The 14,228-nt window shown below is 38.1% G+C and overlaps 1 protein-coding gene and 1 pseudogene across 11 annotated transcripts in view; one reads left to right on the forward strand and one right to left on the reverse strand.

The window, feature by feature from the left end:
• ANK2 (ankyrin 2) overlaps positions 1–14,228 on the reverse strand; it is a 655,140-nt gene that overhangs the window by 273,926 nt on the left and 366,986 nt on the right. The gene's annotated exons all lie outside the window — the stretch shown is intronic.
• LOC122889647 lies at positions 9,532–10,045 on the forward strand (annotated as a pseudogene).

A 14,228-nucleotide genomic window follows, 5' to 3' on the forward strand; every position in this document is an offset into this window, starting at 1 on the left:
ACTCGTCCAAATGGAAGAAGAAGCAAATCACAGGAGATTCATGCGGGAACATAAAACAGGAAGAGCTGGCTGCTGTCACAGATATTTAACTCCTTGTCAGCTCCCAAATCTTCTGCATATTTGAACTTTATGAAGAATTGGGATGGATTTTGTAAGGCACTGGGGCACAAGCTACATTACTTCAATCACCCTTCAACATAATACAATGGGGGATGAATTTCAATCATGTAACACGTATCCTTGGCACCTGAAGTGTGCAGGTGACTCAGTGGAGCCTGGAGATAGAGCAGTGGGAAGTGAAAGAAAAGGAACGATGTGTTCAGACACTCTACAGCAGCCGATGAGATGGTTCACACGACTGGTTCATAAGCACATGTTAGATGCCCCCCCCCATGCTGGAAATGCCCCCACTCCCTCCAAAAAGAAATAAAAGAGTGGTGAATGGGGCAAGAAGAGCAGGGTTTTCAGGAGACTGCAATGCTATTATGGGTCATCAAAGAAAATATGTGACCATTAAACTGACTTCATTTGTATCCACAGGTGAAGAGACCTAAGAAAATCTGGACATGGTCCAGACATGGTCTCCATCTGCCATTGTCTAAATTACAGTTAACTAATACAAACCCTCAAGGACCAAAAGTATAAAAGAACATAAATGTGAACACACATAGACAGTGAGATGTAAATAAAGATTCCAGAGTTCTGCCCGTGGCTAGCAATCAGAAGGAAGAAAGGTACTGACGGCGGCCTGGAGGGGGTGAACAGAAAAGTCTGAGAAAAAACTGAGTGTTGGTGCAGATATTCATGCCTCACTCATAACTGGTCCTGGCCAATCCAAGTATCTGAAGTTCTCTTTTTCCTATGCTGAAGGATTTGATTTTCTACAGAAGAATTGTTATTACACTTATAAAGAAAAATGCAATATCTGCTTCACTTATTCTAACCTAGACTATTTCCCTGGTTTCCCTCATTTTTTTTTTAAGATTTTATTTATTTATTTGACAGACAGAGATCACAAGTAGGCAGAGAGGCAGGCGGTGGGGTGGGTGGAAGTGGGCCCCCCGCTGAGCAGAGAGCCCTATGTGGGTCTCAATCCCAGGACCCTGGGATCATGACCCAAGCCGAAGGCAGAGGCCTAACCCACTGAGCCACCCAGGGGCCCCTGGTTTTCCTCATTTTATTTATGATTCCTCTTTCTACTGCTGTGGATGACAGACTAAAAGAGAGAAATATTAGCAAGAAAGGACATGCCAAAACATAGTATTTTAAGATCTGTAATACTTCTTGTCTCCATGCCTGTTACTAATCACAGGCAAACCTCCCAGTTACCTATATTCACCATTAAAATCACTTCACATGAACAATGCCATTGTTCTGTGGGTCCTTAATTTTTACTTATATAGGTGTAATTTCAGAGTTTCTGGAGTATTTAACCAAAATTAAAAGCCATAAAAAAAAAAAGGCACGAAAGAAAAAACAGGTAATACAATAAAGATCTATTTTGAGGAAGTATCCGCAGAGCAGAGAGAAGATAGCCAGGGAGAAGTCAGTCTCTTCTCTTAGAAAATGAAAATCAGCGTAAATCTTGCTCTAGGAAAAGGTTCTGAACAACAATCGCATGAAAGCTTCTGCTAGCATCAGAACACTTTTTCCAGACGGGAGAATCCCAAGATTAGAGGAAGACAGTTCCCACCTCCTGTGGTGGACGTTCCATTTCACCAGCCCTGCCAATTAATGCACGTGTATGATCTTAGCCAACATGGAACGGCTCTTCCCTAAACCTCACCTGTTGCTTTGAATCGAGCGGCCTTGCTATTCTTCCAAGACACCACTGGAGGCCAGTCATGCTACAGTTTGCACTCCAGCCACACCCTAGATTCTAAAATGAATAGATCCAAACTACAGTTGGAAAACAATGCTTTGGGACTACACACAAATAAATTTTGTGTATATACAAGTCTCATTTTAATGTTTAAATTCTACCCAGTAGTAAAAAATCTTTCCTGGAGAAAAAAATGGAATCTGGTTCTGATTTCAAGGAAATACCTCCATCGATCCAAAGATCACTAAATATGTTGATTATCTCGATTGTGGTGATGGTTTTACGGTTTATATATATGTCAACACATCCACTTGTACACTACACTAAATATGCACACTAAACAACTACGTCAATTATATCTTTAAAAGCTGCTAAAAAGGGGTGCCTGGGCAGCTCAGTCAGTTAAGCAGGTCATGATCCTGGGGTCCTGGGATCCAGCCCCGCATCAAGCCTGGCATAGAGCCCCCATGGGGCTCCCGGCTCAGCGGAGAGCCTGCTTCTCCCTCTCCCTCTGCCTGTCACTCTACCTACTTGTACTCTATCTCTCTTTCAAGTAAATAAATTTTTAAAAATCTTGAAAAAACAAAAAAGCTGCTTAAAAAAAAAAGATACCTGAGACCCACTGTAGCTTTAACTTTATATATATATTCATGAGAGCAATATACTGCTTTCTATGACAGTAAGTTCTTTCTGGGCCTCTTGGTGCTGAGGTAATTGTTTTAAATATATAATCAAAGGTTTTCAGTTAAATGTCCAAATGCTTAAACTTTATGTAAGTGGGATTCCCTCAAGACCATCTCTTTCCTAATGACTTAAAGTCTCTGCCTCAGAGATAAGTTGATAAGAGTTTTTACTTATTTATGAATCTAATGATTAAGCAAAATAGCATCCCTTGGTTTTTAAGAAACTATTCTTTTTAAATTACAGAGCACTTCAATAGAATATGACTTGCAGATACATTAGAATAAGCAGGAAAAAAAATGACTTTATTTAATTTGCAATCATTTCAACATCCAATTCAATTTAAGTATTTATTTAGTGTGGGACACCTGAGTGGCTCAGTCAGTTGGGCGTCTGCCTTTAGCTCAGGTCATGATCTCTGGGTCGTGCATTCAAGCCCCTTACTAGGCTCCCCACTCAGTGGGGACTCTGCTTCTTTCTCTCCCTCTGTCCCTCCCCCTTGCTCATGCTCTCTCTCTCCCTCAGATAAATAAATAAAATCTTTAAAAACAAGCAAAGATTTATTTAGTGCACTGGCCACATGTTCACCAGGAAAATTTACCATCACTAATTGAGAAAGAGAAACAAAACCAACTATGGAAGGTTCAAGAATTCTATTCATTTATGAGAGTTTCATTGTACACTGAGGTCTAACACAAACACTGGCTGAATTAATTATGAATGTGAGACAGATTTTCATCAAAGAAGAATCACAGTGAATTCCAAACACTTCTTAGTTATCATAGAGTTGATATTTTGCTACAAACTCTATCACTAAAAAAGGCAAGCAACAAATTTCAATGAATTTTCAAAAGGCAAACAATTAGGGTGAAGTCACTGCCTTTCATCCAGTGAAGATTTATGGCAAGCTTGCAATGATTCAGCCAGTGTGGTCACATAGCGACTGGACAATAAGGTGATAGAAGAGAGGACAGAAGACTTTTATCCGAAGCTTTAATAAATGTGTCGATACTATTTATATAATGAGCAGACTTTCAAATAGCAAATTATTTCTTGTAGAAATAATGAATTTGGGATTAAATAGAGAGAAAGCATATATTTGTGGCTGAAACAGTAATTTAATAACCTGGAAGATTCTGAAGCTTCTAAAATTTTCCAACATCAATGCCACAAAACAGCAGTCATCCCAAATTCCTATCACAAATTCTTATAGATTAAGATGACATATGCAGGGGCACCTGGGTGGTTCAGTCGGTTAAGCAGCTGCCTTTGGCTCAGGCATGATCCCGGGGTCTTGGGATTGAGCCCCGCATCAGGCTCCCTGCTTGGCAGGAGGCCTGCTTCTCCCTCTCCCACTCCCCCTGGTTGTGCTCTCTTTCTCACTGTGCCTCTCTCTGTCAAATAAATTGCTAAAAGTATAAAAAAATAATAAAGAGATCTAGCATATGTACAGTGACACCTGGGTGGCTTAGTCAGTTAGGCTTCTGCCTTCGGCTCAGATCATGACCCCAGGATCTGAGCCTTGGAGCCTCTGGAGCCTTGGACTCCCTGCTTCTCCCTCAGCCCTTCTCCCTGCTCATGCTCCTTTTCTCCTTCTCTCTCAATACAGAAATACAGAAATAAAATCAAATACAGAAATAAAATCTTTTTAAAAATAGCATATGCATAATTATTGTGCTTTGCCAGTTCTACAAAATCCATAGAGTAGTACTATAAGTATTTTAAAGCACTTAATATTCTAATTACCATAAAAGCCAAAAAGATTAAATGACAGGTTAAAGGTCAAAAGAATTGGGACCAGGGGCATGTGGGTGCCTCAATTTGGTAAGCAGCTGCCTTTGGCTCAGGTCGGGCTCCCTGCTCCGTGGGGAACCTGCTTCTCCCTCTACCTCTGCTGTTCTCTCTGCTTGTCCTCTCTGTCAAATAAATAAATAAATAAATAAATAAATAAATCATCTATCTTTTAAAAAAAAGAACTGCGAATAGATTACAGCTTGTCCAATCCCCATGCCAGTGTTTTTTCAACTGGGCATTTTAACTCTTGGAAAATTTTGCTGCTTTTAATTTTTCAGTTCTTTTTCTTTTTTTTTTTTAAGTTGGTTCCATGCCCAGCAAGGAGCCTAATGTGGACCTTAAACTCATGACCCTGAAATCAAGACCAGAGCCAAGATAAAAAGTCAGACTCTTAACCACCTGAGCCACCCAGGTGCCCCAATTTCTCAATTTTTAAAAGCATATCTATATTGGTACAACCACTTTGAAAAACAGTTTTGCAATATGTCATGAAGTGGAGAATGTGGAGAAAAGCACATTTATATATCTGTATAGGAAATTTAGGAAGAAATTTATTATTCAACTTGCCATATAATCTATAATATAGTACATTAGGGAAATAACTAAAATAACAACAGCAATCATTTATTAACTATATAATACATGCAGACAGTATTCTACAAACCTTACAACTATTACGTCATTTAATTCTTACAATAATACAAGGTAGGCATTATTAGTACCTCTACTTTACAGGCAACTAAACAAAGATTACAGAAATAACTTGTTCAAAATCAGTGTATAATAAGTGGTAAGAATGGAGGAAATTAAAATACAGAGAATAGTAAGTGATTTATTCGTATTTATACAACTAATTACTAATGGAATACAAAAGTTTTAGCCCAGGGCTTTTCAAATTTTAGTGCGCATCTGAATCATCTGTTGATGTAAACATAGATTCCCTGGGTCTGGGCTGGCACCTGAGATTCTGCATTTCTTTTTTTTTTTTTTTTTTTTAATTCATTTGACAGAGATCAGAAGCAGGCAGAGAGGCACACAGAGGCGGCGCGGGGCGGTGGGGAGGGGGGAGGCAGACTCCCTGTTGAGCAGAGAGCCCGATGTGGGACTCGATCCCAGGACTCTGGGATCATGACCTGAGCCGAAGGCAGAGGCTTTAACCCACTGAGCCACCCAGACACCCCAGATCCTACATTTCTTACAAGCTCTCAGGTGATGTCCATGCTCTTGGTCTATTGCCAAATTACAAATAGCAAGGATTCGTACCATTGTTTTTGCCTGTATATTAAGTTACTTCTTCTCACTATTTCTTCCTTGTGTTTACTAAGTTTAATATTTATTAAATTCCAGTCCTCACAGTCAGGAAGGAGGGCAGTTTTTCCCTCTAAGAGGTACTGTATAAAATGAAGTGTATACTAGGACAACGTAGATGGTAATCTTGTGGCCAGATACCATTCTGAAGAAATTAAAATACTCTAACCTTAATTTTTATCTTTGTACATGACCGCATTGAAAAAATAATTTTGAGAATGTACATGGGCTCTACTCAGCCATCTTAAAAGAGAAAAATAATGCTTTTTTAAAAAGATTTCTTTATTTATTTGAGAGAGAGAGAGCACAAGAGTGGGGAGGGCCAGAGGGAGAAAAAAACTCCCCACTGAGCAGGGAGCCCAGTGCGATTAGGGACTTGATCCTGGGATTCCAGGATCATGACGTGAGCCAAAGGCAGTCATTTAACTGACTGAGACACCCAGGCACCCAAAAAATGATGTTTAGAGTGGAGACACATGATTTTATTTTATAAGGAAAATCCCAATTTCCACCAATCTTTGTATTGATGGATTTTGTTTTTATATCTGTCATTACACTATCACTATAAATATTTACATTTCATACAAAATATTCCAAAAGCCCATTAATGTTTAGACTCTTGCACTTTGTAACAATGTCTAAAAACCCAGGCCTTTGGGAAATTCTTTGGACTGGATGTATGTCTGAGAAAGACAACCCAAGAGGTGGTAGAAGAGAGTGACTAAGACCAGACATGGAGATAAAACTGCCAGGGAAAAAAAAAATCCCTCTACTCTGTGAATATAGACAAATTTTATTTCCTCTCTATGCCTCAATATTCTCTTCTATGAAGTGGGGATGTCTCACAGGGATAATGACTTAATTAGTGTGGAATTCTTAAAATACTGCACATAATAAGCACTCAATAATATTAGCTATTATTACTCAAAACAAATCTGGATAATTTTCAAAACTATTCATGTTGATCTATTTCATTTCTTTGTTTCAGGAAGTTGAACTGCCACCATTTGTTAACTTTTCTTTCTAATCAATCTTAAAATTGCCAGTTGGTGTGAAAATCATTAACTGTACTCTGAGAAAAATTTAATCATGACAAACACAACTCAGAAACTTTAAAAAAAAATACAGACATCAAGTGTCACCTCTTACCAAGACTATGGCCAACCCAAAATTCGATCAAAGAATTGGACTACTATTCAGTTTGCCTAAATTTCTGAATTCAGAATTCCAGGCAATCTGGAGTTATAATTGTTTTTCTCCATTCTTTGAAGTCATTTTACAGGAATATAGAGAGCAGTCAAAATTGCAGGCTGTGTTGGATTGGAATGGATATGATGCTGAGGATGATGGATAAGCAGCATTTTTAAAGCAGCAGGTGCAATCTGTGCTGAAGTCTTACTGCCAAAACCCGGTTTTATGGTCTGGCTCATCACGGTTATTCAGAGCCTGAACAGGAGGCAGATAAATGCAACTCTTGCATTCATCTTTTCACTTTGCACCCCTATACCGGAGAATCTCCACTCGTGGTCACTGATGTACCATCGCTGTGCTGAGGGGAAACCCCCAGATTCTTTAGTTATCAAACATCAGGGTGTTTGACTCTTTTCAGCCATAATTCTGTCACTGTTTCAAACTCAAATGCCTCACACAGGCAAGCAGGCTATGCAAGTATGGAAAGTGGGGTCAAGGTGACCAGGTTGTTAATATTTTTTGACGCATCCATACATTTTTTTAAATTTGGCTATGGTTGAAGCATGATTTTACATTAGCTCCAGGTACACAGCATAGTGATTCAACAACTGGATACAGGATGCAATGCTCACATGTGCGCTGTTTTTAACACCGTCTGTCACCATGCAACGCTATTGCATGACTATACCATTGACTATATTCTGTATGCTGTACCTTTTATTCTCATGACTTCTTTGTTCCATAAACGGAAACCTGTATCTCCCAAGGTTGTTAATTTGTAAGAACTTCTTCCTAAATAAAGTCCCAGAATCTCACCCAGCCCTCCCTTAGAAAAGAAATCCCTGGAGGATCTCAGTTTTGTAGCGCCACTTAGGTTTCCCATTTTAGAACTCATTTTAACACACTGCAACAATATTTTGAGATGCCAAAAGGAATTATATTTTAGAAGAAGGAATTAGGATTGAGTTATCTGGCATTTCTGCTTTAGTCAGGATGATTCCATGTCCATGATATGATTCCACAGACTTCTTGGTGTGAGAGTGTCTCGGTTTAATACTATTAACTACCCAAAGGATGGCAAGACTTTGACTTCACACAACTTTTGCTCATTGCCTGATTCTACACACACAAGCAACAAAGCGTTTAATTTTGAAAAATCACATTTTATTACATTTCAGAAAACGAATTATGCTTCTGAGGTTTGAGGAAAATTTCTATGCCCTATGAGTTACAGATTATGTCTCAAATCTCTTTTTCCTTTATTTTTAATCTATAAAAAACCCCTTTCAACTGTAAATCCTAGCATCTTCTATAAATCTTAATAACACCTTAGCTTACAGAGGGCTCTATTTATAGGCTTTCACACTCATTTTTCTTCTTTCAAATATCTTCTTCACAATGGTAAAGTAGGACAAAATTAGAAGACACATTTAAGAATCTAAAACCTGACTTTCTAACATTTTTAAGTGCTTTGGTAATAGTGCAACATAATACAACATCTTAAAAAATTAAAAACAGAAAAGAACAGTGGCTGATTAAATATGGTCGTAGAATATTTAAAGCTCCTCCCATCAAGAGATAATCATGAGATAAAATCTATTTTCCATCTGTTAAACCTGGGTCGGTCTTATGCCTTGTTTTGACTAACAGAATGTAGGGAAGTGACACCATGAGAGTTCTAGAGTTCTAGAGCCTAGTTCTTAAGACATCTTGCAACTTCCATTTTCACCTTCTTGGAATGCTGCCCTGAGACTACTCTATAAGAAAGCCAGTGGAGCCTACTGGAGTAGGAGAGAATTGAAATTGTTATTGTTTTAAACCATTAAGTGTTGGAGTGGTTCATTATGCTGTGAAAATTAACTAGAGCAGAACTAAGGATCAGAAAGATCAAATGATGCATTTAAACAGAACTGATAGGTGACACCATGCACATTAGAGCCAGAAAGTCCTGGATTCTAATTAATGATACAATTAATGATAATAATGATAAAGAAGCCATCCAACTTCTCTGAGCCTCAGTTTGCACACTGGTGTAATACGGTGCTAACTTTGTCTAGCAATTGTAGCAGGTCAATGAACTAATGTGTTCCACTAGCAGAAGGCCCATATGCAGATAAATGTTAGTTTCCGTCCCAGCTCAGGTCATCTGACTTGTTTCAGTGTCCTGGAGACATCAAAGGTTCTTCTTTTCTAAATACCATTTTGTAAAAGATTAATATTCTGAGGTTTTTGAGATTTGTTACACGAAGTCCATTCAAATCCTAGCATCTTCTATAAATCTTAATAATGATCAAGCTTTTAGACACTTGAGGCCAATTGTCGATGGTGGTGTGCTCTAAAAGTCTTCACCTTGTATTGGTAAACACTTTCACTGCAGAGTTACGTTTGAAAATGAAGGATGATGCTAATACTAATGAAAGCCCTCTCATCGAGCCGAAAAGGCGCCTGTGAAAACTCCCAGTGACCCAATTGCGCCTCTTAGGGAGCTGCCTCCTCCTCTAGAGAACCCCACAGTCCCTGAGCTCAAGTTCTATACAGCCTGCAGTTCCCAAAACATTACTTGTTCACCATAGTACTTATTATAATGAAGAGCATCAAGGGATAGCTGACACAGCAATTCAAACATATAAAAAAAAATTCATGGTTTCTGATTTCTTACAGACAGCATACAATGCTATTCTGGGAATTCTAGAAGCATTTCAATCTTCAAAAAGAGTACCCATGAGGTTTTGCAGATGCCACCAACACTGCTGCCACCTAGCCAAGGTCAACCCACCCTGTCCTTGGACATGGCAGTCAAGGACAAGCCTCTTGGCTGCACTGCCTACAAGCTATTTGCAAAAAAAGGTTCCAAAGACAGCAGAAACCTTTGGCATTCTGAGCACAGGGACTTGGTTATAAGGATTCCATATTTCACAGAATTATTTGGGAATTTATGTGTCAAGGTAGCAATTTCACACACCATAATAGCACTAGTGGCAAGTGCACCTACAGGGGAAAATTAATTGATGAGGACTTCATCCCAAAGTGTACAGGTCCTGGTATCTTGCCCATAGCAAATACTAAACCCAATATAAATGATTCCCAATTTTTTATCTGTACTGCCAAGACTGTGTGGTTGATGGCAAGCACGTGATCTTTGGCAAAGTGAAAGAGGATATGAATATTGTAGAAGCCATGGAGTGCCTGGGGTCCAAAAATGTCGAGAACAGCAAGTTCATCATCGCTCACTGTGGACAACTCAAATAAATCTGACTTGTGCTTTATCTTAACTATCAGACCATTCCATTACTTCTGTAGCTCAAGAGAGCACACTTCCACCACCATTAATAGGCAATATCCTATAATCTTTAGGTTCTCACTGCCATTCTTTTGGGTCCACCTTTCCCTATCTCCCTCCAAGTCTAGCAGGATTGCAGTTACATCTATTATGAAATAAGAACTAAACCAAACAGAGAGTACCGATGAAACCAGTTTGAAATGAAATCTGTTGAGGTTCAGAGGATAAAATAGCACATTGGGAAAGTTTATGTTCAGCATCTAGTCTAGTGTGTGTGTATATATATATATACACACACACACATACACATAACTAGATTAGTGTGCATATATACATTTGCATATGTATATATACATATATATACACACATACACTAGATACTGAAAGTAAACTTTATTCTGAACATAAACTTTCCCAATGTGCTATTATATATATATATATATATAAAATACTATATACTACACATGCGCACACACACACACACACACACACACACATACACACACATATATACACACATATATGAATTCATTTCTAAAGGTTTCCAGCCAGGGTGGAAGATAATAAAGTAAATAAATTTTAAACAATAATAACAGTCATTCAAAATATGTGAAATCTCTTGAAAAGTAATATTACTTGACCAAGGAACTGCAGTTAAAGATATATTACTACATGTATTTCTAGAACTTATGGAAAGTCAATGTTTTTGAGGAAACTAGGAAACACATTATTTTTTAAAAATAAGTATTAACATACATATAACTTTGAGATCTTGATTTGTTTCCCAAAAACTGAAAATCAAAGTAGCTTGGGAAATGCTCTTTATTTGCTTCAACTGAGGAAATGGATAACTCCTCTCCCTTTGATGTTACTAATTGATGGTTAACAATTTCCCCTGCTTTTAAAGAGTGGCAAAAAATCATAGAGAAAAACAATGAACTTAATGCAGTGAATAAAATTTTAAACTTTTATAGAATAAAATATCTCAAATTAAAAAGGAAAAGCATGTGAAGTGTGTAAACCTGGCGATTCACAGACTGTACCCCTGGGGATAAAAGTACATTATATGTTCTTAAAAAAAATTTTTTTAATGCAAAAAAAAAAAAAAAAAAGGAAAAGCAGTCTGAAATACTTTATTGTAATGTTTGAAATTTTTTTTTTAACTTGGGAACTTCGTAATTTTGTTCTGTTTTCTAGCTTCACTTCCCATGACTCTCCAAAATAGGTTTTTAAAAATCTCACTAAACATTTTTTTAAGATGTATTATTATTATTATTTTTTTTTTCAGAGAGAGCACAAGCAAGGGGAGTGGCAGGCAAAGGGAGAAGCAGGTTCTCCACGGAGCAAGGAGACCTATGTGGAACTCAATCCCAGGACCCTGGGATCATAACCTAAGCCAAAAGCAGATGCTTAACCAACTGAGCCACCCAGGCGTCCCTCAGTAAACATTTTTTTAAATAATTTATTTTTAAGTAATCGCTACACCCAATGTGGGGCTCAAACTCACAATCCAAAGATCAAGAGTCGCACAGTCTTTCAACTGAGCTAGGAAGGTGCCCCATAAATCTCATTAAACATTTTCCAAAACCTAAAATATGCCAAGACGTTTCACAACTCGTTGGCTTTGGTGTGTGATACCCTCTACATCTAGAATGCCTTTTCTTCCCTTCTTTTCCTAGAAAATTCCTCTCACCCTCCAAACGCCATTTCAGCATCCTTGCCTCCCCGGCACAGTTAGTTATGCTGCTCAGTATGCTTTGTTCTTTTCCTCGTAATGGCACCTAATACATTTTATTGAAATTCCCTGCTTATACATATGTGGGCTGTTTGAAAACCAACTTCTGGCAGTTAAAGGCTGTTTTATTCACGTCCATATTCCTGTCACCCAACATATACCTGCCACCAACAGTGCACTCACAGTGTGATTCCTGGTGACCTCCAACCATTCTCCTTCTTGCTCTCTATGTTTCAGACTTACTGGCTCTTCTGCTCCGCATTGAGCATGCCAAGCAAGTTCCTTTCTCAAGCACATACACTTCCTGTCTCCTCTGCCAGGCATGGACTCACCCTATAGCCACAGAGGTGACCCCCTCACATTACTTAGGTCTCTGATCAAATATCACCTCCTCAGAGGAGTCTTCCTTTCTTTAGCCACTCCAGTTTATATACCCACTCCGTACTCTCTATCCTCTTCCCGGGCTTTAGTTGGCTTCATAGCATTTACTGCCATCTGACATTACTGATCTGTTGGTTATTGTGTCAAATGTCTAGCCTCCCCGCCCTCCCTCCATGGAATATAATCACCATACATGTAGGGATTTTATTTTATTCACAGCAGTTTCCCCCTGCACCTCCAACATGCCCTATCACAGGACAGGTACTTAATCAACATTTGCTAAATACATAAATGATAAATGTTCGAGTTACACTGAACTGCAACTATAGGGAAAATATCTCTCTATGAATATAAGCAAAGCATGGAACACAAAGTGATTGTGTTAAGGTAATAGAGCAATGAAACCTCTTTTCAAAGGCTCTTTAATTTTATCATGTTGATTTTTCAATAAAAATAGAAGAGTGTTTAAAAGCAAAAAAAGAAGGAAAGTCTTGAAGACTTGGCTGCCTTTTATCAACTTTTGAGACATATTTCAAAAGCAAGCAAAATGTGTTCAGGACCTGTATTAATAGAGTATAGTGGTTCTTCATGTATTCTGAAGCATTTTTATGTTAATATTAAGCATAATATATTACACCAGTCCATTCTAACCTTCTGATTAATGATTAGTCATTTAACACTGGATTAGCTCTCTGTCATATTAAAACTAAATTAACTAAATTGACTTACAAATTACAGGGGCTCAAAGTTCCTATGCTCTTGCTAGGCCTTCTCTGCTTTCCATCTTTCCCTTTCTCTCCTACAGTCTTGCAGAACTTCTCATGAACTGTTCCAGTAGATGAGAGCCTATTTCTCTTAGAAGAAAATTAGATAAAGGTTTTTATTTCATATGCAAAGTCAAAATTTGCAAACATAGATGACTTCCAGGTAAGCAATGCATGCTGCCACCAGGGATGATGGGATAAAAGAAAACAACACAGAAATCTAAGAGTTATAGATAACTATGAAAGATGAGGGCTGATACAATGAGACTAGTCATAAATAATCAACATATATATAATATTTATATACTTATGGAAAAAATACATATAATAAGTGCATCACAGCAGGTATAGGATCCTATTTCATATAAGATAGCCAGAGTCAGAACAGGGACAGAGTTAAAGAAAAGGATAAAGTTTCCAAATCAAGAAATATACACAGGTCATAATAAGTGAGGAAGTCCAGAATAAGTTCAAATTCATTATGAGTCCAACCATATTTATTATTGCATGCTGACTTTAGCGCCCAATATTTTTTATTGGTTTTATTTCCCAGTGTTTTTGACCTTCTACCCAGCTGGCCTTTAAATATTTTTTTCTGAAGTCCAGATGTGGCTATAATATTTTAGACTTATTTCTAAATTTAAGTTAAATATTTAAATGTAACTGAACTTTGTATTTTACATTTTAAAAAGCAATACATGTCCAATTGAACTCTTACTCATCCTTCCAGAATCAATTCAAATATCATCTCCTCCAGAATACCTTCTATAGCACCCATTCCATCCCCTTAAAGCCGTTAGCCTCTACTCCTAGGGCTCATACGGCTCCCTTCTTTCATCATCTTTATTCGAGTAGGAGAAGCCACTGCTTCCTCTCTGTCTATCCCTCATGAGACTGTGATCTTGGGAAAATGGACCTTATCTTTTATCTCTGTACTGAACAATTCTAGGCAATAAAAACTCAATAAAGAAGCAATGAATAAAAGGAAAAGTCAATTGTACTAAATAAAAGAATGTCTTGAAAATAGTAGAAATAGCTCTGAGTTCATTTAGAAATACACACATTGGAGCTATAGTTTTGATTGTTCCTGCCTTGTGGATTAAAAGAAAAAGGCAGGGGCACCTGGTTGGCTCAGTGGGTTAAAGCCTCTGCCTTTGGCTCAGGTCATGATCTCAGGGTCCTGGGATTGAGCCCCGCATCAGGCTTTCTGCTCAGCAGGGAGCCTGCTTCCCTTCCCCTCTCTCTGCCTGTCTCTCTGCCTACCTGTGATCT

Source organism: Neovison vison, chromosome 11, assembly GCF_020171115.1.
Source record: "Neovison vison isolate M4711 chromosome 11, ASM_NN_V1, whole genome shotgun sequence".
NCBI classification, from domain to species: Eukaryota; Metazoa; Chordata; class Mammalia; order Carnivora; family Mustelidae; genus Neogale; species Neogale vison.